The 26,181-nt window shown below is 38.5% G+C and overlaps 1 long non-coding RNA gene across 1 annotated transcript in view; it reads right to left on the bottom strand.

Annotated features, from left to right (window-relative positions):
* The window catches only part of LOC114454339 (uncharacterized), a 143,710-nt gene extending 118,183 nt beyond the window's left edge, over positions 1 to 25,527 (bottom strand). The window contains exons 1-2 of the long non-coding RNA XR_003672531.1: positions 25,469 to 25,527; positions 15,772 to 15,868 (exon numbers count right to left, since the gene is read on the bottom strand). This is a non-coding gene — a long non-coding RNA (uncharacterized LOC114454339). The remainder of the gene's footprint in view (positions 1 to 15,771; positions 15,869 to 25,468) is intronic.
* Between the last annotated feature and the right edge of the window lie 654 nt (positions 25,528 to 26,181).

The raw sequence follows: 26,181 nt of genomic DNA, 5'->3' as shown, positions 1-26,181 counted from the left end.
CCTGGTTGAGGCAGTGAATCTGCACTATTGTTGCATTTTAATTTGGTCTGGGTTGCTTTCACACTGCTCTTTGCCAAGTGCACCAAACTTTCTAAACAACGTCAAAGTGAGCAAAATGGTTGATCGCCTATTGGACAGAATACTTCTGCCTGAGTGAAATACTGTCAACATTCCAGCAAAGAAGACAAAGAAGTAAACACCATTTTTATTTACTGCACACGCTAGTCTACATGATGTTTGCGTTTCAACGTCACGTCCTGTTTTTGGTTCCACTTTCAATATTTGGTCCATGGTTACTTCCTTGCATCATGAAAAGCGCACCAGGCTTCGGTTGTGGTGAATAGAGACCCACACTTTACAGCGGACCAGACTTCACTTGAGGTTGCGCCAGATTTTACACCACTTTCACACCACTGCAAACGGACCAGACTATCCCAGGAAACAAAGCCTGGTGCAAGACAAAGAGGCAACAGTAGTCCCTCATTTATCTTGGGGGTTACATTCTAAAAACAACCCGCAATAGGCGAAATTCGCAAAGTAGTCAGCTTTATTTTTTACAATTATTATACATGTTTTAAGGCTGAAAAACCCCTCACCACACACTTTATACACTTTTCTCACATTTCTTTCTTGTTTAAACACTCAAAGTTCAAACCTTTGTAGATGTTAATACATAAACCTGTTTTCAAACATACAGCACTTCAGTCACACTGCTAGTAATCAGACATTGATGCCGAACGCATTCAGAGTCTACGGCAGATGCGTCCGGTGCCGCAGAAGACGCATTCGGTGTGAACGCAGCATTAGCCAATCAGGACGCAGAACACAATGCTCATATGCTGTAAAAAAAAATGCATGCAAAATTGCACTGTAAAAAAAATCCACAAAACACAGAGGCCGCGAAAGGTGAACCGCGTTATAGTGAGGGATAACTGTACGTATAAGCACCGTTACACTAAAATAACATTTTACGCTACAAACTTGTATCTACTTTCTAACGTCAAACGCTTAAAAAAACTCAAAGTGAGCACATCAAATGTTCTTCTATCAATAGGTTGGTTAAGGTAAAGGCCAAAGAACAAAGAACAATCCCTGCTCTTATTGATATTATGTTTAACAGACAAAAGCCCAGGTTTAGAGCGAACACTTAACCCTTGTTGCTTCTTGGATAACCAAGAATAAGTGAGTGCAGTGAATCCTGGTCCAGGGCGGCAAATAAATAAGATTTATAAAATTATACACATTTTATTTCTGGGTGGATCCTTCTGACAAAACAATAATTACAGAGTCTCAGAGCTGTTTTCCTTCAGGCTCCTCACCAGAGGGAGAAAATATAAAAGAAAGATGCCCAACAGGTCAGTTTGTTCAAGGGAAAGAAAACCCTGTGGGTTAACTTTATGACTAATAATGGCAGGGAAAGCAGTTTTCAAACAGCGCCAACGCAATTCCACAAAACAAAGAAACAAAAGAAGGATGTAGGCGTCGGCTAAAATGAGCAAGGAATGAAGAAGTTGCTGTACACCACTTCCTTTTAGGAAACAAACATAAAATGTGAGCACTATACCATGGACTGGTTGGCCACATATGCAACTTTGGTGATGATGTAAGTATTGTGCAACCCTCTACTGCACCAACACATTTTGCAATCTTCCACATATTCAAAGAAAAAACATAAAATACCAAAACAAGACTTATCAACTGAAACATGACAGAAAAGATGCAGGAAGAAGAAAACTGTTTGCTCTAAGTGGAGACAGCATCCAGCAGCAACTTGGCCACACTCACCAAAATTCTAACATATTTGGCAAGATCAGCCTGTCGCAGATTTACTCGCTCAGTTGAGCAGTGCAAGGAGAAGATTGAAGAGGTCAGAGCTATATTAGTTAAAGTGAGGAAAACTTCAGGTGAAGTCTGGGTTCTCGTCTGAGATGTTCCTCTGCTGGAAGTTGACCTCTGTTCACAAACTACCCAACATGCAACTCCACATGGGATATCTGGTGTTCCTCTTTCATTGCCAGCCAGCGTTTTTACTCTGAGGATCGCTCTGTTGGTGCAGCGTGGATGCACGAGCAGGAACTGCATCAATCACCTCACATGCAAGGTCCACAATGAAAGGTCAACCCTGGGACTTCTTTTTAACATTAGGCTAAAGTGCTAAACCACAATGCTTCCGCTAGGCATAGCAATATTAACCATAAGCTCATTGGCCCCGTTTACACGAGAGCTTTAAGTCCCCTTTAATTCAAAATGAAAGTGAAATTCTCTTTAAATTATCCTTTTAAACACTTAACCCTCCTCAACCCCCAGTTTTTTATGTAAACCTCAATTCAGAATTACTATTACCATGTAAACACAAAGCAGAACACTTTAATTCCAAATAATTTATTTCAGAGGAATAAAATCTAAATTAAAAAAAACATGTAACTGCGGCAAGTCTTTAAAGGTGGGGTACTCGAATTATTTTCTTTAATTAAAAAAAAGATTCTTCATCATATAGTATATCGTAAAAGTAATCATTTCTGAAAAATTTGTATGTCTGTGCGCCGTCTGTGCCTTATAATTAAGTATTTTAGTTAATAAAACCCCGGAAGACAAAATCTTGGCGGTCACCCCCTCCAACGCCAAGGAGGGGTGAGCAGAGCCCATGAAGGAGCCTCCTCATTGGCTGTCAGAGGAAGAAAAAGATGTTTGGATGCAACTTCAGACTGTCAACCTATGCGTGTGCATGTCCATCGCTCGTGCGCGACTTCGTGCACTTCCAGAGGTAGAAACTGGGAGGGATTGTCAGAGTGGGGGACGGGATTTACGGTTCAAATTCAGCCATGCCCCTCTGTCATGGGTTAAGATTCAGGTAGTTCAGCTTTAAGTTGTGACCAGTTTGAAGAAGAGGAAAACCAAAGCAATATTTTTCACACACTGGTTCCAAACCTTTGGTCTGATCCCATCACTCCAACGTCCTGATACTGACGCCACATGACTGATCTCCGGCAGTTTTTGCCGACACTTCATTACAGAGCAGTCAACATCTGTACATTCGAAACAGAAACGTTTGGATTCAGCCGTGAGCCGTCAGAGAAAAACGTGAATGACTTCTACGGATTATCACCTCTCTAGTTTTAAAATGCAATTTGTTTTCTGTCAGAAAATAGAAAAACAAGCATGGTGGAGAGTGGGAAGTCACGGGCTTATTAGAATGCAAATGTGCTCCGGGCCTCAGACTTCGCGCGGCGTTATCTGCTGTGATCGTCGGAGAAAAAGTCACCGCTGTGACTCATTCAGGGAAACGTGACATTTAGGATTGTTCGTCAACTTCTCAGCTGTGAAAGCCTTTCACGCTCAATTCAGGATGCTGAGCGCAGTCGGCTCTGTCCGTTAAGAAGGAAATCCTATCCTGCGGTCACATATCAGTGACCTATATGTGGGAAGACCAAGAAAAGCAAAAATAAGTGGAGATATTATTCCTATATTTTTTTCTTTACAGGAGTGCTGTGACAAACCTCCATCAATGTGTTCAATGCATTTCTTTCCAGCTCATGTGAATATTTCTCCGCCATTAAAGTGTGTGAGAGATATCCATAAACCCCCCCCCCCCCCACCCCCCCCCACCTACCCCAACGATGGTTTGTGCTGCATAATTTACCTCCATCTGTGAAAAATGTGAAGCTTTCAGTGAAGAAATGCATTAGTAACCTCGTCTCCTGTGTTCATGGTGACACTTTTCTCGACTCGAAATAGGAGGTCTAACAATTTCTGCACCGCAACAGACGGAAAGTTATTTATGTTTCAAACATCCTCTATGAGAAAATCATTGTCTAAATGATTATTAGGATGATGATTATTTCCTAAATATTTTCTATAATATTATCTGAGAAGAGCTGAGAATATTCTGGTTATTATTTATTTTATTGTTGTTTTTCACTTTGACTGTTTTTATGCAAATTTTTACATTTCATATTTTAGAAATTATTTACTTTGTTTTGTTTTTTAAATCTTTGACTCTTTCCTTATTTTTCAAAATAACCTCTGTCTATAAACCTTTTTTTTTTAAATTTTTTTTTAATAATTTTACCTTTTGTCAATCACTTCAGTAACATCCTGTAAAGCACTTTGGACAACAACTAAATTTGTTTGAAGGGTACTGTATAAATAAAGTTTAATTGATTTTTTTTTTAAACGATGGCTTGAACACTATGTCACACCTCTGTCATACAGCCTATAAAGTGTCTTTACAGCAGCTAACAATGACATAACAGAAGTAATCAAAAGTCAATCGCCAAATAAATTGTTTACCAGTTACAGGGAAACATGAACATATAACATCACTTTTATTTTTAATAATTTCACATTAATGTCAGTATTGTCACTGTGACTGTTTTTGTGTTTTTATTTAGCATGACGTCATTTGTTAACCATCACAGATTTACCCACAGATGGCTGCAGTGTTTGGCAGAAGAGACGTTGGCAAAACGTTTCCATAGCAGGAATTTTCCTACTAGTTTCACACATGTTTGTCTGCACGGATTAATTTTAGTATATATTAACTGTTTGTAATTGGCTGACGGTGTGAAGAAAACAATACAAGGAATGTAACTTAGTGAATACATTTTTGATTCTGGTTGAATAACCAGGGATGGAAGTGATATTTCCAAAGATGCTGAAAAATAAACTTTTTAGAGATAGTTAGAAAAAAAATTGTGGATACTGTGGTAAATAAAGGACAAACAGTCTTAAAGTCTTTGTGAAGATGCATTTCTCATTATTCTATGACTGATTTGAGACCCATCAAATGTGGAGGAAAAAGTAAATAGCACAAAGCAGCAAATAGGAGGTTTTAATAGTGAGGCCAAAAGTTGTAATGATCTTTGCTAAACAACAAATGCAGGCAGACTTTCTGCAGGAAAAGCTACACTAATTAAAGTCGTAGCATTTCTTCAGTGCGAGAGTGGGAATCTGCGCTGACGGCCATTTAATGAGATTTGCTGGTGAGTGGACTGGTGACTTTGCAGCAAAATGTTGGGCTTTTTTTTTTTTGGTGCACTGACCTAAGCTCATTATCGTTCATTGGGAGAAGACTTGGTGTCGCCGTGACCTGGTGGCCTGATTCATTAGCCTGTCGTCTCCCTCAGGAAAGAGCCACACGTTCAAGGTGATGATGAGGGACGATGAAGGAGAGAAAGAGGAAATGTGCTGTTTTCATGTTTTCATGCAAAAGGCTCTTTAAATCGAGAACATTCAGTGGCTGAAAAATGTGATGCAAGCACTATAATCAGGTGTGAAATGTGCCCCTGACAGGCCTGTGTTTAACACTCTTTCAACACAATGGATTCTACAAATGACATAAACGGGAATAATCCAGCTCGGGGCTTTAAGCAGTCCTGTATGGAAGTGTAATTACATCAGTGTCTCCATACGAGGCAGCACAGCAGGCCGTGGCGAGCCCGACGTATCATCTCTCAGCGGCGCTAAATTAGCTTTTGGAAGTGTCATGTCAGAGTTGTTGGACTCGTTCCCCCCTCCTTCTTTCTTCTTCTCCTCCTTTGGATCTGTCAGCTCCCATATCTCTGTGGCCGTGTCGGAGCAGGCCTCTAACCTACACCTTCTCTTTTCGTGGCAGCTCATCAGATCCCTTCCTCTCGCACCCATCTATTCCACATTTCACTGCTCATTTTCTCCAAGTCCTTTCTAACGTGAGCTATAGGAGTGAGCATGTGACCTGCACTCACTGCCCTACGACGTACTTTCCAGCTCTAAACTACTGGTCTATTTATTAAGTTCCTCTTTGGTTCTTTGTTCAGTTTTTTACTTTCCTCTGACTTTGAGTTTACAGAATGAGACTCCTGTATTTTTTCTGCCAAGTCTTACTTTCTATCAATTGTGGACAATTAGACTCAAACCAATGTTAATCAGAATCTTAAAAGCTTTATTCAGCAAGTACATTTTAAAAAGCTGTACAAGGAATTTAACTTAGTGGTGGTTGCGAAAAAAACAAAACAAAAAAGCAATGTAATACTAATAATAACTAATACCCCAGTACCCAGTACCCCATAGATAATCTATGGGGTACTGTCAAGGGGAAGGTGAGAGACACCAGACCCAACAATGCAGATCACCTGAAGGCAGTGTATATCGCTAAAATGCGCTCAAAAAGCACCCCTGCCACCAATTCTGGAGACCACAAGAACCATTTTCTCATTTCTTATATATATATATATATATATATATATATATATATATATATATATATATATACATATATATATATATATATATATACATATATATATATATATACATACATATATATATATATATACATATATATATATATATATATACATGTGTTTTGTTCTACATTGGGGAGGAGTATCTGATTTTTTTCTGGTGCTGGCCACAGGCCTATATCTAACCCCACTCGATCCCTCCACCTAACCCAAAAAATTCCACCATAGCTTCAACAGTGTCATAATTTAGTGAAAGGTGTCATAATTTACCACACTTAATGACACCCTTCATGATACCTTATTCATGCTAATGACAGCGTAATGTCAACCAAATATATACAAATTCAAGTAAAGCGTTATCAATTTCTCTTTCTTTGATAGCGATACGTCATATGTACCTGTGCAGTTTTCTACCCCATACAACAGGCATTCATTCTCCATCACTTAGTCCCAGTTCTGACTTATATTTATTCAACATGCTTGGGTTAAGTGTGCAGGAATCGCCACACTACCAGGGAGGAAAAAGAAAAGGTTTTTCCATGTGGGTATCGCTTCTCTTCCCAGTGTCCGGATCAAATGTGGAATAAATCATCCAGCAGAGGGGAGAATGTGGCATATGACTAAAGGGAATGGGGAAGCTGGTGAGAGTAATGCAGACTGTGACGATTAGAGGAATGAAGAGGACCAACACTGGGCAGAAAAAAACACATTGGTGAATAAGAAAACCCAAAGCAAACATTCAAATGACTTCTTGTCTTCCTCTGAATTAAAAGGTTTGAACAATTGAGTGACATTGTACCAGCTTTCTTTGCATATGTAGGTGTTTTCTAATTAAATTCTCAGAAAGTACTTCAAAAATAGGAATCCTCAATAGAAATGACAGCAGAAAGCACAGAGGCCATTAAAATATTCATACATGAGAGAGTATAGGATGTCATACGAGATCAATATTTAAGTCACGCATCAGAGTGCATCCTGTATGGCAATGGAGTGGCTGTGTTAGTGCTCGTGTCTGATTCCAGGTGAGGTGCCTTTATAATGGCCACTCAAACGTGTGGCACGCTGCTGCCTCTCCTCCTGCCAGCCGCTGATGAGTCACACCGACACAGCCGTGCAGCTCAATTACCCGCCGACAACAAACAGAGGCGTGAAGAGGCGCCGTTTGATGATCCCGAGGAGGAACACGGCGTCTCGTTGAGCCCTCCAGTAGCTTCATAATTTGTCTGTACATTCTTCCTGATCAGTGCAGTCCAAGCCAGCTCCACTGTTCACTTTGTGTCAGCACTAATTTGTAGGGTTTAATGACTGAATACAAGCAATAACAAATCATTCAACATGGAGGCTTGGTTGGTGATGCTGCCTCAGTTTTGATACTGGCCAGGATTCGTATTCATCCATTCATTTTCAAATCTGCTTTGTCCTATTTCAGGGTTGCAGGCGTCGGCCGGTGCCTATCTCTGGCACACTGGGCGTTAGGCGGGGGTGCACCCTGGACAGGGAGCCAGTCCATCACAGGGCAACATACACACAGACAAACAACCAGTAACACTCACATTCATTCCTACAGATTGTGGGAGGTAACTGGAGGAAACCCATGCAGCACAAGGAGAACATTCAAACTCCACATATCAAGGACCCAAGTGTCCACCCCAGGGCTTGAACCCAGGACCTTCTTGTTGTGACACGGACATGCTAACCACTCAGACACCGTGCGCCCAATGGTGCTGCAACCCGGGAGATAGGACGACATTTGTATTTATTCTAATTAAAAAAAAAAAAGGTTTGAATTTAAAACAATGAATCATTGGACATGTTTTACCATCACGCAAGAATGAGCATAATCTCACCCTTAAAATTTCAAGGCATCACTTTTTCTATCCTACAAAAAAAAAAAAATCATTAAAATATTCGGTAAGTGCTAAACAAGGTGTAGTTTGCCAATAATTAATAATTAAATATATTTCTTTTCCAGCCAAACCCCGGTTTTTTTAATTCCCAATTTCTGTTTAGCATGTTGATGTCACAATGTATGTACTGCATATATACAGTATATGTAAATATGAACAACGCTTAAACTCTCGCCTGCAGAACTGCCTTTCTAAAATATTCACATATACTGGTAAATCAGAGTACAAGTTAGAATAGAAAACTTGTTTTTGGACCCATATATCCCTCTGGGGAGTGGTGGCGAAATATGTTTGTCATCCCCACTGTATACATAATATTTTGATAAGCGTTACGACATGACTATTGTTGTAATTTGTGCGATATAAATAAAGTTGAATTAAAAAAAAATTGTAATCAGAGCGTCACCGGTTTGAATCCTACCTGGGCCATCACTGTGGGATGTTGTGCAAAGTCCCCTAATGCCAACTGCTCATATTGAACGTCGCCTTGGCTTAAAGTATCGACTAAATTACATTTAAATCTTGTGTAATTGTAATCTAACGGACACTTGGCAGGTAGTAATCTCCTCATCCAGGTTAACCTGAGCATTGAAACCCATAGCGAGGGAAGAGGTCTTCCGTACGCCACGTCTCCAGTGACGTGCCGTGAGCACTAGGATTAGACAGGCAGGGCGTTGCAAATCAAGCCCACCAATGTCAACACCAATGACAATTCCATATGTTTCTGCTGGCAAGTGTTAATCTAACAAAATCAACATCGTAAAACACCATTAAAGAAACACAAACAATTATTTAATATAGCCTCCATACTCTCCCAACAAGATAAATCTCATGACACGGCAGCGCATCCGTTGTTTGTGTTGGAAAAACAGAAACACAGAGAAAATGACAACAACTCGGAACAGCCTCAGTGAGGAGCATCCACAAAGACACTCCTTCCTTCTGTACCATTCTCTGTGGAAAGTACAAAACATTTTCTGACCTTTCCTTTGCTGAAGGTCTTGCAGCTCAGATGTTGGTCTCCCATCTTCCTTTTTCCTCAAAATAAGGTTTCTCTATCGCCTCTAGCGCTGTCATCCTGCCCGCTAGCTAGAGAATGCAGCAGCAGTGGCCACGCTTTATCAATTCACTAATGCACTCTGAAGGTACGTATAGCATTTAGCATATATGTCACTACACGCGGGCAAAGCAGATTTAATTCCTCTACATTATAATAGCATCACATTTAACCAAAAGAATGCACTACATATAGTATTAACTTATGATGACAAAGGCAAACATGGGGACATTAAAAAAAAAAAAAAATCATATATGGTAATTTTCCAAGTGATGGGACAAAACTGTGCAATGTTTTTCAACAAGATACAAAATCTTACATTAAGATGACAATGAAAAATAATTAGTAGAAACACTATTCAGGGTGCGTTATGTTATTTAGCAACCACATGAAAAATGGTGACTTCATGATATTAACTCTGCATTTGACACAAAGAAGATATTAAACTTGTTTTATAGCAGTGAGTCAGAGGCATTGCCTTCATTATGTGAGATGTTCTCACGTTCATTTTGTCACATTCATTTTGTTTACTGTTAAAGGTGTGAAGGTGTCTTCCACTAACACCAAAAGGGTGCTGAGTGTTGAGTCATATATGGTATCAAATTCAAGTAGGCAGACCTGACAAAATAAACAGCCCACACTTTAATTAACACTCCTGAAGAAAAGACGACGACTCAATATTTATCATGTCTCGCCCATGAGACCCCTCACCAGCTCCCCCTGCAAGACGTAGTGCTAACTACCTGGGGGCCGACAGGAGCGCGGCTCCAAAATGATGAGATGTTAGGTTAGATTGTTTTTTAAATTTCCCTCTATGCCTCCGCTAACACGAAGCAATCACAAAGGAAACACGAACACGCACATGGCCATTTGGTGATTGGCTCTAGATTACGTACTGATGAAAGGAACAAGAAATAAGGACAAACAGATTGGAGTCGATTGCTTTAGAGATGTTTTCAGTTTCACCTTATCGTGCAATCAGGACTTGAGCTGGTAGGAATGTAGAGATCCACTTCCTGTTTACATGATCATAATCTGAATAAATCATGACACCGTTACTCTTGTAAAGTTAAGCTTTCCACCGGAGATGTTTCTGAAGAAAAAGGACAAGAACATCATCTCCAACTGGGAGCAAAATTTAACATCTTCAATGAAAATGTTTTACACGTCATCTGGACACTTTGTCTTCTGTATTTTCCAGCTCACGCCTTTCACCCTCCAATTTACCATGGTTACAGGCACATCTCTGCTCTGTTTAATCGTCTCTAAAATGATGCTATGAAGGTGAAAGCCCAGTCAGGTCATTTGAATCATTTGATTATGGCACATTTTTTTAACCTGCACAGCTCTTAATCCTGCAGCGAAGAATCCTAATGAGGCAGGTACTTGCCTTGTTGTGCTTTTTCGATAACCACGGAGGGGACGGAGGAAACCTTTAGATTTGATTTGGTTCGGGGGAGAGGAATCGCACGCTGATCTACCCTGAACACTTTGGGGCATTATTTCCAAATAGTCGCAGTGGCCCCCAGCTGTTTCGCTCATGTACTGCGATAACTCAGGCAATTAATGAGACAATGTGACCCTGACAGATAGCGTGGGGGATTCATTCTCATCCGTTATCTGTGTACTTCTGAAATGGAGCTTACATCGCTCACAGAAGCTTCCAATTCAAACTTTTCAACACTTCAAGTCCCCAAATAGAGGAACTACTGACAGAAGAATGGAAAAGTGGGCTTTTCAGAAGTGAATTAGGTTTTGGGTGATGGCATTAAGTGCACACTTTCCAGATGTAAAATTGGGGCATGACCATTTTATGAAGGGGGAGATAGGCTCTTTCAATATCACTCAGGAAGTGCGTTAGTCAATCCGAGCCTATGGGCACTGCAGTGAGATCGTTTTCTCTCCTTTCATCCCACAATTCCCTCGCAATAATTGAATGATTTCAGTCTCTGCCATGAAGAAATGTCCTTTTCATTTCTGTGAAAAAATGTACCATTGAATTTGTTTCTGTGCGGTTTGGAATATCTGAACGTTCTGAGCCTTAAACTCTCCTCTTAACTGTCTGTGCTCAGATGGAAATGCTTCCCTGATTGTTTTCTTTTGAAATAATGTTGTATATTTAGTGAAAACCGCTAGCTCATACAAGCTATTAGTATTTGCAGAGGCCATGGGCTTTCAATTGAAGAGGAGATCTATATTTTTGTATTAATCTTTACATCAGAGATGGGCAACTGTTATCACAGTGGGGCCACAAAAATGTGATTGCCTGATTCAAGAGCCACATTATCAACATTCATACCAGTATTAAGAATATTGACAAATCTGAGCATTAACATGAAAAAACAAAGGGTCATTTTTGTTTTTGGAGTCATTTTGTTTTTTTATCTGTAATTTTGGGAATTTCTGCCGGTCATGTGTATTTGCTATTTGTTGTGTGTTATATTTGCATTTTGTTTGTTGTCAATCTGTGCCTTTTTTATTTATTATTTTGTGCAATTGTTGTTTTGTGTGTTCAGGTGGTTGTTGTTGCATCTGATGTCCTTTTGTGTGTATTATGAGTTTTTTGTGTATTTTTGGAATCTCTTGTGTTTTTGTCGTCATTTCTTGTATTTTTATTGACATTCTCTTATCACTTCCAATTTCTTGAATTACAATTTTTGGTAGATTTGTCAGAATTAGACCAATTTAGACTAAACCTATTCAAATCTATTTTATGCCATATTCTGCATAATTCCCTTAGTGTTTTGCAGTCCTGTATAACATTTAGAAGTATTTCTATTTTCATTTCTATCATGATAACGTTGTCCTATCCTGTCCATTCTATCACAAATCATGGGATAAAATTTGCCATTGAACCACATACACATTAAAGCATGTAATTTCATTCAGCAATAAAAGCAACTTTACACTGTTTGTTTTATCACCAACACATAAATATTATGTTAGCCAATAATGAAAGTCAGATAGAATTCCCCAACTATATCTTTTATGGAAAATTCTCTATTTACGGCCAATAAGCTGCATTAAATCCTCATGTGTATCCGGCAACAGTCCAGTAAAATATCTTGAGTTGTAAGAATGCTAATAAATATTGAATACATAATCAGGCAAACCCAAACCCAGTACGTTTGAACTGAGTTCTACATCTAACGGATATTTTAAAGGTGGATAATTTTTCCTCCAGAGAATTCCATAGCCAATGTTGAATGTCTGCTAAGGGAACAGATGGACAGCACGCCTCTTGTTCTTTTTTTTTTTTTTTTTTTTTTTTTTTTTTTTAAGAGCCATCACTTCAGAAGCTCAGCAAACAGCAGGTTCTCTCACTAAGTTGATTTCTTTTCATTGTGAAGTCAAAGAGTGAGACATTTTACTGAAACGTTCATATCCCACAGGGCTTGTTCCATGAAGACACTGGCACAGCTGAGAAAGGAAAACACTTCTAAACTAAATTTAGTCTGGGTAAACATCTAGGCTTTCTCAGAAAGTCACAGTTACGCCTGCAGAAGTGTTTTGTTTACCACGAGAAGAGGAAAAAGTCGACAAAAGGATATCGTTTGGATTTTATCAGACTGAACAGTATTTTCTCTCACAATTGAAAAAAACATTAACAAGTCTTTGTATTTGGTGAAAGAAAACCTGGCTGAAAAACCTAATGGAACAACTGACTTTGTTTAACAATTACCAAATTAATCTAGATTTGAACCAGCTCAAACTTAGGTCTCTGAATCTTTAAAAAATATATATTTCGGGAAATCTGAGTGTCCATGGAAAGGGGCGTTGCTTTACGTTACCTTTGTATATAACGTATGCACATTTCTACAGCTTTTCTGTAACTGGAGCAAGAGTTAAAAAACCTTGGAATAGTTCTTGATTCTACTCTCACGTTCAAAAGTCATGTCAAGAACATTTCTAAAACAATTAAATTCAGTCTTCATAACTTCAGATATTTTGGTTCATCAATGACATTTCAGGCAGCTGGAATGTTGGACTTGCACCACCGCCATTAAGGGAGTTCATAAAACTGAAATCATCTTCTGGCAGAGCCACTCGATCTACGGTTAGATGAGACTGAAGTACCCAACAGAATCAGAATCAGTTGAAAACTAGCTTTGCAGCTAATACTGACAAATTTATATAAATGTTCATTAATGTGTACTGTCCCTGTTAAATAAAATAATAAATAAATAATTGCTTTTTCTGGCATTTCATAGAGGTGTTGGGAAACTGCGTCCTCTTTAGTCTCATTGTCTGATTTCACACATTTTTGCACAGGGTTCTAGGGATTGACATATGAGCAGCGTGCCCAACTTACAGTATTTGTACACCTTCTTTATACAGCACAATATTTTTGTGCATACTATGATGTCTGAATTAAAGTGGACATCTTATTTCAAGCAAGTCTTTGTACACGAAACCCCTGATCTTATAGAAACAACCTAGTAGAAATAACAATCAACAGATATCCATGGGGTTTTAGTGTCTCGTTTTACATATCGAAGATAGAAAACCCGCAACAAGAACTAGGGGGTGTCCCCTCCCCATCCAACATCGATATCTGAAGATATCACAAAAAAAAAAATGACTTTCATATTATATCGGCCAAAAAGTTCAATATAAGCACTCAAGCAGCACTTTTATTAAATGGGTCAGTTTTTCTCGTACCTACTGTTGCTGACTATTGTTCTCTGTTCAAGTAATACCTCTCCATCAAGAATTTTCTAATATTTCACACTATAAAAGTAATAAAAGCATGTATGTGTAAGATCAATATGGGTATCAGGACAACCCTTATAGGCAATATAATGTAATTAATGTGTCAACAAGTTTGAAGCTGAGAAAAATCTAGAGAAAATTGTAAAGATTGCGAGAACCCAGTTTCTCCTTTATACAGGTCACCTTTTTTTATGCTGGAATAGCAGAAATCCCAGTTTTGCTGCATAAAGTCAGCCAAGGTGAAGATTTTACCTAAAAATGCATGGGGGTGCATTTGTCGACCTCTCTTCTGTGCGCCAGTGGAACAAAATTGGATCCCGAGGTGCACAAATCTGTCTAATAAAGCAGATAAATCTAACAACAAATCCAAGAGAAACAACCATGTCAACACATGCTTGTGTCATGCTTTAAGGTATATAAAAAAAAAAAAAAAAAAAAAAAAGAACTAACCTGTTATGAACAAAAGAAAGCAAATGCTAACCATGTTGGTTTGAGATATTTTGAAAGAGCACTTTGATAAACAGATACAATGTGTTGATTAGGATACTACTTGTGCTAAAAATACTTTTATTTGGTTTTCCAAATGTTTACAATGGTCTGGGTTTTGTCTGGTTGTGCGGAAAAACCATCATAGCTGTAGATGATAGATACTATAGATGACACGATAAAGCTGCAGTATGACAGACTATTAAAGTGATGTCAGCGCATGCGATATTGATCTCATAAAAGCTGTCTTTCTCTGTATCTCACAGACAGAAGAGAAACGTTTCATTAAATTATTCCCAGGGGAAAACATTTAAAATTGACTAAATGGATTTTTTTTTTCCTTTGACAAACAAACCACTGAAAAAAGGTCAGAGAGGGTGTTCCAGTTAAACTGCATTTTAGCACTAATTGCAGGAATTTACCAGTGGTGGACGGAGAATAATGAGACACCCATCATGTCTGTGGGCAAGACAACAAATGTAAGTACAGTATAGCAGTGGCTCAAATCTGACCTAAGGGAAGTTTTTGCTTGAGATTCTGTTTGGTCATGAACATCCCAGAATCCACTGCATCAATCAAGCCAACAGTTTGCCAACCAATGTTGAATTTTCAGCGGGATTTATAAATATTCCTTATTAGGCAAACAAAAAATAGAAGAAAGAAAATAAGGCCGGTTACCATTGAGAGCATGTGTGTGAAAACCCAAAAAGGTCCTGGACAGGTCCCCAGTTATCGCATCTTATATCCTGACTAGTGTTGACAGCTGTTTAGTTAAATGATTTTTTTTTTTTTTTTTACACCCATAGTTTACTTTTTCCTTATAAAACAAGTTCAAAAGCACCCAAACACTAAATATATGTCATCCTTAAAAGTCATAATTAGGTTGTTAGAAGGACACAAGGCCAAATTTGTGTTGCATCTTTTTTGCAGAATCATGATTTAAAAGACTGCAACTATATATCAATTCACTATCCATTATTGTTTTCAGACAGTAATGGAAATGTGTCCTTGACTTTTTTAGCTTGGTAATTATAGCACAGGGGCCACCTTTCTTGTTGCGTACCCAATCCCATCAATTCTTTTTACTTTGTCTAAGTTTGTCTAAGTTTATTTATTTATAACAATCTTTGTGTTGCAGAAAGTCGTCACAGATGTTCATTGCAGATGTTCAGTAGAGGAAATCAGGAAGGGATTGTTGTCTGTGCTGACTGCTTGTTTTCCAAGTAAGCAAATTAAAGTGATTTGATTTAGTGAGACCATGATGCTAGATGAGCCTGTAATCACAGTTACGTTTCTATTGTAAAGTGAGACGTACTGTACTACCCAACGACAGCAAAGCCCTTTATTGTGGATGTGAGTTGCTTGAGATTAAGACGTATTCACTTACCTTGGCAGCATTTAGAGCGCAGACTACGCAGCCGGTAAAGAGATCAACGTGCTTTGCTGTACCTCGTCTGAGCAATGCAGCGTATGAAGATCCGGATCTACAAGAACAACAACAAGTTAGTCCTAGTTATAAGCCAGAGTTTTGGAAAGTGGTACAAAGTGACATAAGGAAGGTAGAGCTTTGTCTGAGAAAGACGTGACAACATTTGTTCATACAAGGGGCTCTACTAAGAAAGCAGCAATAGAAAAGTACAAGATATCAGATAGTGGAGTGGTCGGTGAGATGGCTCGGACACAGATTCTCAAGGTTGTCCTAAAAAGCATAAAAACCTTTTTAAGAAACCAGTCGACCAAAGACTACATGCAGGAGGATTACCTTGGAACTGCCAGAGAGGACCGTTTGTTCCACAGAAACCTTTGTAAGAAAATGTCAAGATTGTCCAAGCTATTTTGCAAAGCGAGTGAAAACATTTTCTAAAAAAGTAATGCAGCAATAGCTTAGAACAGGGGTCACCAACCTTTCTGAAACTGTTTAGCTACTTCAGAGTTACTGAATAATCCAAAGGGCTACCAGTTTGATACACACTGAAATACTACTATAATTTCTCAGTTTCACTTTGATTAGAGGGAATGATAATGAAGGAAGACTCAGTAATAGTCGTAACTTATAAATTCAACATGCAACACTTTATTTCTCTTAATTTATGCCACTGTTTTATATTTAAGTTGACACTTTTGAAACATTTCATAGGAATCATCATACTTCCCATTTTACTTGCCTATAACTATTTTTTTTCTAACCAATAGAATTACGTAAGATTTTATAACCAAATCTGCAGCATTTTTATTAAAATATCCTTTCTGCGATACATGCTCACATTTTTCAAAAGCGCAACAGTATTTAGCTTTAGTAAGGCTCTGACAAAATCTGCTATTTGATTACTTTGTGAGTTTGAAGCTTGGCAGGTAGATCAGATTTAGACAGAGTTCACTGGTGACTAGTGCTGCTGTTAGAACAGGCCTGAGGGCACCTCACATGGTCTGTGTGTCCAACCTAAGGCCCGCGGGCACCGTGTTGGTGACCCCTGATCTATAATTTCAGATATGTGTAGTTTCCATTTTATACAGACACAAACTTCACATTTTCACTAGATTTTCAGTCTGCATATTAGCGTCACTGTGTTTTAGGGAAGCTTTGTGTTGGCTCGCCTACATCAGAGTATTTTATCTCCACTGTACGAAGCAGATAGCTCGATCCAAAGAGCTAGTAACTGTCGGTTGTGCTAGCTCTAACAGGAATCCACAATACTTCCTACACTGTTACTTTCATTTTTCTGTTCCTGAGCTGCTGTCATCCTCAAAGCATGCAAGTCACCGCCGCACACTCACTCAGAATTTTCTTTGGTTTTGCCTTTCAGCACAAAGTGTATCCTCCCCATTCTCTCAGGGTAGAAATCCAACCAAATTACCAAATCTATTTTGCACCATTTACAGATGTTCTCTACATTTAATCACTCCAGCTGCGCCCTGTTCCTTCTTGTAATCTGGCAACGCTTAATGTTAGCCCTATTGGCATGGGACTAATGTTATGCAGAGAGCCCGTTTGATTAATGAAAGGACTCCACAATCTGTAAAGCTACACTGAGAGCAATCTGGAGCCATTTTTCAAATACTTTTCTGGAAAAAAAAAAACCCTACTTAAGGAACAAACCTAATATAATTTCTCCTCTACATTTATTAACCTGTAATTTTTTGCTGACATTAACTTTGCAAACCCATGATGAAATTATGGTAGGGTATATCTTTAATTTTTTTTGTTTTTTAAGGACTAGCGAGGCACCGTTAATATTTCTAAATGTGTACAGAAGGTAAATGGAAACCAGTTTTGCATGAAACTTTCCTTTCTTCGTGCCCTATTGGTTGTCCATGCATCATCGTCCTTAATTAACTTGATATAGTCCATAGTTTTAGATATTTGTCCATGCGACTCACTAGTACGAGATAAATAAACTTGGGGCCTAATTTTGTGTTTTCCAGAACACAAAGATGAAAAAAACACACAAAATGACAAAAAAGAGAAATAAATACTGACTACAAAACAAAAAAAACAAAAAAAAATCACTCAAAACAAAGACCCAAGAACAACACAACTTAAACAAATGTACACAAAATGACAAAGAAATAATTAAAATGAGTCTAAAAACCACACAAATAAACAAATGTAAAAAAAAAATACACAGAATACATTAAAGGTCTATACTATGAAGCTAGATAATTATATCCTGGATTAATCTCCGTTAGCAGGCTGCATCTAACCAAACATTGTCTGTCAGACAGAAGCTGTCCTATGAATCTTGATTACAACTCGCTAAATTAAGCGTGTTGATTTCAGCCTGGCTACGTGCGTGCTCTTGTGACAGAGGAAGAGATTACAGCATCGGACCAATCACAATCACGGAGAAATTGTGGAGAGCAATTTACGTCACAATTGACGAATAATTCTTTAAAAATATGAACAATTAAACTTGATAATTTAGACCAAAATGCAGGAATGGTCGAGTGTTAATGCTTAAATTATGAATGGAGAATAAACACTGATCAGTTTCACTTTCTTTTACCTTGTCCTTGGCTTTGATGCTGCATTCATACAGATCAGCCTAAATCATAAGTTGGAATATATTTATATTTTATATTATCTTACAGGACTGAGGCTCTTTGCATCATCACAGAATACATGAATTCATTAATTGGTCAGTTTATCAGATAAAAATCTATACATTTCCTGTTGGATGTCATCGGTAAATGAAAGGATTGCATATATGTCTAAATATTCTCTCCTGTCAGCGTAACATCAGATCCACACAGTGACACGTCCACACAATTATCTTCTTTTTATTGGTGGTTTTCTAAGAGATTTGACTGGTCAGGAGGCGGGACTTCAGCACTCGCTCAGATCCTAACCAGAACAAAACCGGGTCCCGACCAGCTTAGTCGTTCAGCCTAAGTTACCGTGGTGATTTAGCTCCGTAAGACGTTAGCCAGCTTCGTAGGACAGCACACACTGATTAAATCCTGGAAGTTAGCACGATAAGAGTTAATCTAGCTTTGTAGTAAAGGCCCTAAGAGTATACACAAAACAAAAATACACATGACTGACAAAATATCACTAAATGAGTCCAAAAACATTAAGTGTTAATGTGAAATTAAGTGTTGTGTTTTTATTTCTAGTTGTTATTTGCTGTATTAATGATCAGATTGGTCATTATTCTGACACCAGGGCCCTCAGATCAAATAAAGAAATAACTTTTGTGGCCCCCCACTATATAACACTTGCCCATCACTGCTATAGATACATAGAGAATGTGTCTGAGTAAGTTGTTTGTGCAACTTTTGTGATATGAAATATTTTGTCTGCTCAGTTTTAACTCTCTGCTCTGGAAATGTCCATCACATTAAAACATTCTGAATTAAAGTGTCCTACTTCGTGTTTACATGGAAATAGTGATTCCCGAACTGAGGTTTACATGGAAAACTGGTTTATTTGGCTTTAGTTAATTCCGCTTTAGGTCTGGGGGCTGGGGAAGCTCTGATTGGACATGACGTATCACGTTGATCACGTCTATTGGGAAAAACACAACAAACCTTTTATTGTCAGCTGTAACACAGAAGACCACACACGAGAACTGTTTTCACCTTTGATTTGAATTTGATTGTAGTTTTGAAGCTGCAGCTTGACAATAAAACACTTTGGTCCACGAAGCAGAAGAGATGGGAACTAATCACCAGTAAAATAAAGCCCAGTAAAATTCCGGAAACAAAAACCAGGAATAAATAGTTGCTTCCTCATAAAGATAGTAGCTCTACCAACCGTTACAATGATTAACTTGGTGGTATTACAGCCTGTGCAGCAGTATGGGGACGCATTTATTCAGTCTCCGGGTCTTTGCATCACCCGTCCGATGAAGCCCATTCCGTTTGTCGATCTCCATGTGTGTGATAAGTACGTGTATCCATGTTAGTGTCCGCATGTTTATGCCTCTGTTCATCCACTCTTCATTATATCCATGTCTTTTAAGGCTCTTATTAAATAGTGTTAGCTCTATTCCGTGATGCCATGTTGGATTATGTCGTCACCCTGCGCGTCATCTCTGCAAGTCGCACATGCGCAGAACAACCGGAATTAAATTATAGCGGAATTAAGCGTTAACGGTTTACAAGAAAGTAGAATTATTTAATTCTTATTCGGAATTAAGTTTAATTTGGAATTAAATCAGCATTCGGAAGTAAGTGTTTACAAGGTCAGGTTGAAGCGGAATTAACTTTTATTCCACTTTAAAGAGGAATTAAAGCTCCCATGTAAACATGGCCACTGTGGTGTCTGTTTCTGAATATGTGCAGCCTCAAGTCTCTCGCTCCATTCTGGCCTTTGTTTAGAGCCATGCTCACCATGTTGTATGTATAGCCCCTCCCCTCTGCTCAACTACCCACTTCAAAGAGCCTGTTCATTTCACTAATTATTTAGGAATTATTCAAACTTTTTCTGGCTTGTCATTTGCCTCAGATTCTTGCTTATTCAGCGTTTAGATATTTATTTAGGTTGAGGGGCCAAGAAAAAAAAAAAAAAAAAAAAAAGCCCAACAATCACAGCAGTACGTTATCTCAGCAGGGCTCCATCTGGAAAAGGAGCTATGAAAAGCACCGCTGCTCTCGTTTTGTTAGAAACAGCGAGAGAAACTGAAAGCATTTCAATCAAACTCCACAGATACGCGATCCCTTCCACTTCCATTCCTTTTGATGTTAACGCTATATTTCTTGCTCTGGTTGCATGAACCTGCGAGAGTGAATATGAAAGTCTCACGCGCCGGGACATTGCACTGTCACAGTCAAACAGGACAAATTATGATGCACATGAGGGAATCGGAGGAACTTTAAGTTTCCACCATCAGTGGCAGATCGCTCATAATAATCTGTTCTTTTCCTATCTCCTGAGATGAGTTGACAACGAGATCACGTTAATAAATGCCTCCCATGTGCTGCTGTAACGTGGCGTCGTCTGCTCACTGGCGCGGCCCGTCAGGCAGTGCACAATCTGTGATGTGCCAGAGGAAGCTAATGATGTTGCTCTTTCTAAGCAGCTGTCATAGTGCAATCTCATGTGCAACACATGGCTGAATGTATCTTTATTCACAGGTTCAATTGAGTATTTAAAGGTCAGGTTGTATTTTCTGAGGAATAGACAAAACTGTAAAAAAAAAAAATTAAATGTCAAAGCTCTCAGGACATCATATCTACTGAAATTAAACCTGATAGCACAATCTGTTTTATTGATACATTTATTTTATCAGTTCTAGTTAGTGTTCATTTTACTGTTGCAAACCAGATTCACTCCAAGCAGAATGCATAAAAAAGTGATTTAATTTTTTAGTTTTTAACTCAAAGTTGCGACTAACGGCTCCACCACCAAGTGGCCATTCATCATAAACTTCAACGTTAAGTTTCCAAACTTGGTCCTGGATCTCAATTTTGTAGTTTATAGATTATCCTCTCAGTGTAATCCAATATCTTTAAGTTGTGCACACATGCAAATGTTACCTTTCTGAAAGAAAACCCAAGGTAGTACAGGTGTAACAAATCAGTTGGTTTAGCAACGAACCAATCAAATCGTTGGAAACTCGGTGAAACACAGCACAGGTATTTATTTTTAATTAAAATAAGGCATCTAATAAATTAATTATTTTAATTTAAATGTTTGTAATGTTTCAGCAAGAAATGTGTCAAAACCTCAAAATTGCTTGGCCTGTTTTTCTGGTTTAAAGTCATATGTAAATCTTTGAGCTAAATAGGTATAAGTTATCATCTTATATGAATTGAAGGCCCCTGAATTGAATCATGGCAGACTTTGTAACATCTGACAATATCGTATAGTTGTTAAAAAAAACGTCATTAAACTGGTGATTTACAACCAAACAAGACAGTCCATTTAAATAAAATGCAAAAGACTAATTTATATGATTAGAAAACCCCAGTGTCAAAATAAGAGAACTGATGAATAACTTTAAACCACAAACTATTGCTTTTATACATTCAGCTGCCAAGGCACAGCAGTTTGTCCACATTACTGAAAGAAATGGCACCTCTATTTTTCTAACATACTATTACTATTATTATTCACAATACTGTACCAATATTCATCTTATTATTAGCAGCTTGGAAGTGTTGCACACAGGCTTCTGCTTTGCTTTGACTGTGAATGAATCAACAGAACGTCACAAACAGCTGCAGAGTAAGTCAGTGTTAAAGTGAGCCATGATGACACATACAAACATCTGTCAGTGCTTGCAGAGGTGCAGTGGTCACGTGTTAGCGCCACAGACGGAGCTCCTTTGTCTTCCTCGCGAGTAAATTAAAGGTCCTTTTAGCGAAAGACTAAATTTGTTAGTTTGTCAGCACATTTTTGGCAACAAAGTACTTTGACAAAGTGATAATTGTTTTCACCAAGACAGGGCGCAATATTATGATCGTGGTATTTTTATAAAACATAAAATCTCAACTAAAAATGCTACATAACTGAATACAAGGCACGGAAGCTGGAATCTGGCTGCACATGTGCTTGTTTCAAGAATAACTCGTCAGTTTCACCATCAGCTGACAACGTTTCATCCCATTTTATCCTCAATTCCCATTCAGTTCCTCATTAACAGATAAATTAAAATGCCACACGTGCCATTTTCAAACTTTCTGAACGTCTACAAGGTGCGTTTTTGTTTCGAAGTTGAAAAAAGGAGAGAGAGAGAAAAAAAGCTCTGTTCTTAAATGCAGATGACAGCTCAACGGTGGAGAATTGTCTGTTCGCCTGCAGGAGACCCAAAGAACAAAAGCATGAGCATCCATCAGGCTGCTGTAGAATGAAGCTCCCTCTGGGGAACCAGGGCAAACAGGCCCCCTCCTTCCCTTTCTCCAGCAGCATTTGGTCCACGGTGAGCATCACTCTTCTTATTTTAAATAATTGTGTGCAGCTCCAAGCTAGTTCTGCTGTGTTTACCTTGCTGGTGGAGATCTCTGGAGCTCTCCCATGTTTGGGGACAGGGAAAGAAACGCACAGAGTCTCAAGCTAATTGTAGATTTGAATCGCGAATCTGCTCATTTGACACTTAAAGCTGGGAATACCAATTAAGTAAACAGTGAGGGCAGCAGAGTGAGCTGGAGACGGAAGTGATGGAGGAGCGCTAGCTAAGCAGCTGTTAATGTTTATACCATGAATTAGTCATGAATGCTGAATCACAAGGCTGCTTTCAGTACAAAAACAAACCAAACTGACGGAGGATTTGTTAGATGTATTCAAGCGTGTCCCACCCGTGGGGCAAGTGACACCCGCACTTTCATTAAAACTAAAATTCATCCCCCTCACTTTTTACAGAGGCATTCATTGTTGAAAAGGTATTGGTCCAGTTAGAATGATTGAATGGTGACCAAGCCAATCACAGCCAGTCATTTGACAAAGCCACCGTTCTAAACAATAGCAGTGATGAGAAAAGTGTAAGTAAAGTGACAAAAGATAAAGAGTAACAGGTGGCAAAAAAATATACAAAAAAGGAGGAAACAGGTGGTATGTAATGGCAAAAAGTATTTTAAATGAGCAAAATGTGGCAAACAATAGTGAAAAAGATCAAAGAGGCAAAATGTAAGGAAAAAAGAAAACAAGTGTTATTTAGTGGCCAAAAGGTATCTTATTTGGATGGAAAGTGGCAAAAATAAATGTTTAAGAATTGAGAAATTCGATAAAGGTGTACAAAAAAACTTGCAAAAATGAACAAAAAATTGTAAAAATGTATGTTAATTGGCAAATAAAAGCTAAAATCTGTAAAAAAAAAAAAAAAAGTGTGATATTCTTTGGAAAAGGGGCAAAAATTAGACAAAGGAAGTAATAAAATGGCCAAAGAAAAAGGTAAAAAGGGGTTGAAAAGTTTCCTCATTTTAAGGTTTTAGGGTGGAATATTAATTAAAAAAGAGTCACATTTGGAGTATGACTGACCTAACAGCTTTATCAGGGTTTTAGTAAATGAATTTAATAAACTATATTGGAAGTCGACGGTTGCCCTCCCCTTAGAACACTATCACTTTTAAAATTGCAGCGCCACCCTTGGACCTATTCTCTCAATAATAAACTCGTGAGCCGCAGCTGAATAAAACAAACGCACCACTTTGATAAGCTGAAAGGCTTCGACTAGCTCACATGTGATGGAAAATGTGAAAGGCTAAATCGAGTGATTTAGTGGTAAAATCTGCTTTTCCACGCACCACTCTGCAGGGTGCTTCAGACAATCCAGAAGGTCTCAGGTTTAACCTCTGGGCTACAGCCAATCACAGCTCAGCCCTTACCTGCTCTTTGTAATTGTAATTCACTCCAGATAAGAACACCAGCTCAGTTCCTAAAAAAGGAAAATCCACCCGAGATATCCCTACACAGTTTCAAAGGATTTAGCCAAATCAGAAAGATGACTTCATTGACACTAGCTTTAAATGAGGAAACAGGCTGCATGGGTTGCATCATACAATGGATTGATCCGTCTTCTATAGCCACTGTGGAATTAACATAATCCTTTAAACACAGCGAGTCCGTCTACTAACCCTATTCTATCGATTGAAACCTCAAAGCACAGAGCAAATATCACTTAAAAGTTTGGTTTTCTCATGATCTGGGGTCCGTGGATTGGTTTTTGAGGTTTTCTCCATGTTGACATTTGAAAAAACATTAATTCAAAGGTTACAAGTTCAAGTCATGGTGTGACTACTTTTCAGCAAAGCTCTTGTTGAATTTTCTATCCTGTTTGGGAGTTACTTCATGATCACTCTTATGGGACGCCAATTAAGTTGCGCATGCTAAAATAAACAGCAACTTTTTGCAATATTTAGTAACAAACCACACTTAGCGTATGTTACTTTTGACCAGATTTACAGCAATATTTGTGAAATTTGTGACATTTCTTTTTTTGTACAAATATAATGTCAATTAATTCTAAATAAAAAGTTGAGCATAGCGTTAGTTCAGGCCGGCTGTGGACATCAAGCCATCCACAACTCCAATCCACCAACAGCCCAGATTGGCTCCCTATTGGCCAAAGCATACAGAATGCACTAAACCGTAACGGCTGCCTCATACGTCCTCAGCAAGGATCTCGCAACCCACCTCCACCAGGTCAGTATGTATCTAACCAACTGGGTGTTGTTGTTATAAACATCTACTCTGCTCTGTTCCAGGGGGTTTGTGCTAACCGCTCTCCTTGCTTTAGCCTTTAGTTAGGGCTCATGGAAGGTCAGGGAGAAGTGCGCTCCTGGCCTCTGGCTTTCCACGTAAGCAGGCGGAAAGGAGGTCCCGGAACAGACCCATGACGCCAAATATAAGATTGCATGCATATCAATGTAAAGCGCAATATAAATTCCAATGCATTATTATAAATCATTTATTTTGACTAAAGTGGTCCCGACTGAATTAAATATTTAGCTAATATGCATATTCACCGGAAGTACCAACAAAAGCTAATTTCGGTTTCACCTGTGGCATTTAGATTTAATATTTAACATTTACATTCAATTTTTGCAAGAAAAATATCACAAATATTGCTGCAAATCTTGTCAAAAGTATCATTTAAAATTCATATACATTTTTCAAATTTGGTTTGTTGCAAAAAGGAACTTACCATCTGCGCTCCGTACACACTTATGTTTTTCTCTGTTGTCTGTCAGTTTGAGGGTTATGTCATCCTTGTTTATTGCAACCCCCCCCCTGTTTTGTCAGTGTGCAAGTGCTAATAATATATATTCCTTTTTCTCTCTGCAGTCTCACAGATGAGGCACACGTCCAAGGAAACTCGAGTCGGAACTCTAAATTTACCAACCTCCTACTTGAAGAAGTGCTATGGAAGACCACAAACACATTTATTGTAAATGCTATTTCGGTGAACCATGTTTTGGAGATGTTTCAACCCTTTAAAGATGGAGAGAAAAATCAAAATTTGGCTGATTTATTTTTAAGGGAAGCTGTCTTCTTAAAAAGAGGGGGAGGAAAAAGACCAGAAATGTTCAAAATGCGTTAATCAGATTTCTTTCTGTTGCTTTTCTACCTCCTCGTCTGACATTTATCCTCAACTTTGACAAAAGTCATTTAATGCACTCAAAATGCCAAATGCTGTAACCACAGACAGTGTGAAATGTCAGTGCCATGAATGGAAAAAATGACTGGGGAAAAAAACAGTTTTGTTCCAACAAAGTGAGAATAGATTGGTTCAAGCACCTGTTGAAGGTTTATTTTGTTTCATTAGCAGGAATCCCAACGTCTGGAGATGATTTTATAGCAGTTTGCATTCACATGATCACTCCGAGGTGCACGTTTCCAGCACATTTTAAATAGTTT

The sequence above is a fragment of the Gouania willdenowi genome, chromosome 20 (genome assembly GCF_900634775.1).
Source record: "Gouania willdenowi chromosome 20, fGouWil2.1, whole genome shotgun sequence".
Lineage (NCBI taxonomy): Eukaryota > Metazoa > Chordata > Actinopteri > Blenniiformes > Gobiesocidae > Gouania > Gouania willdenowi.
This window is presented reverse-complemented; position numbering and strand designations above follow the sequence as displayed.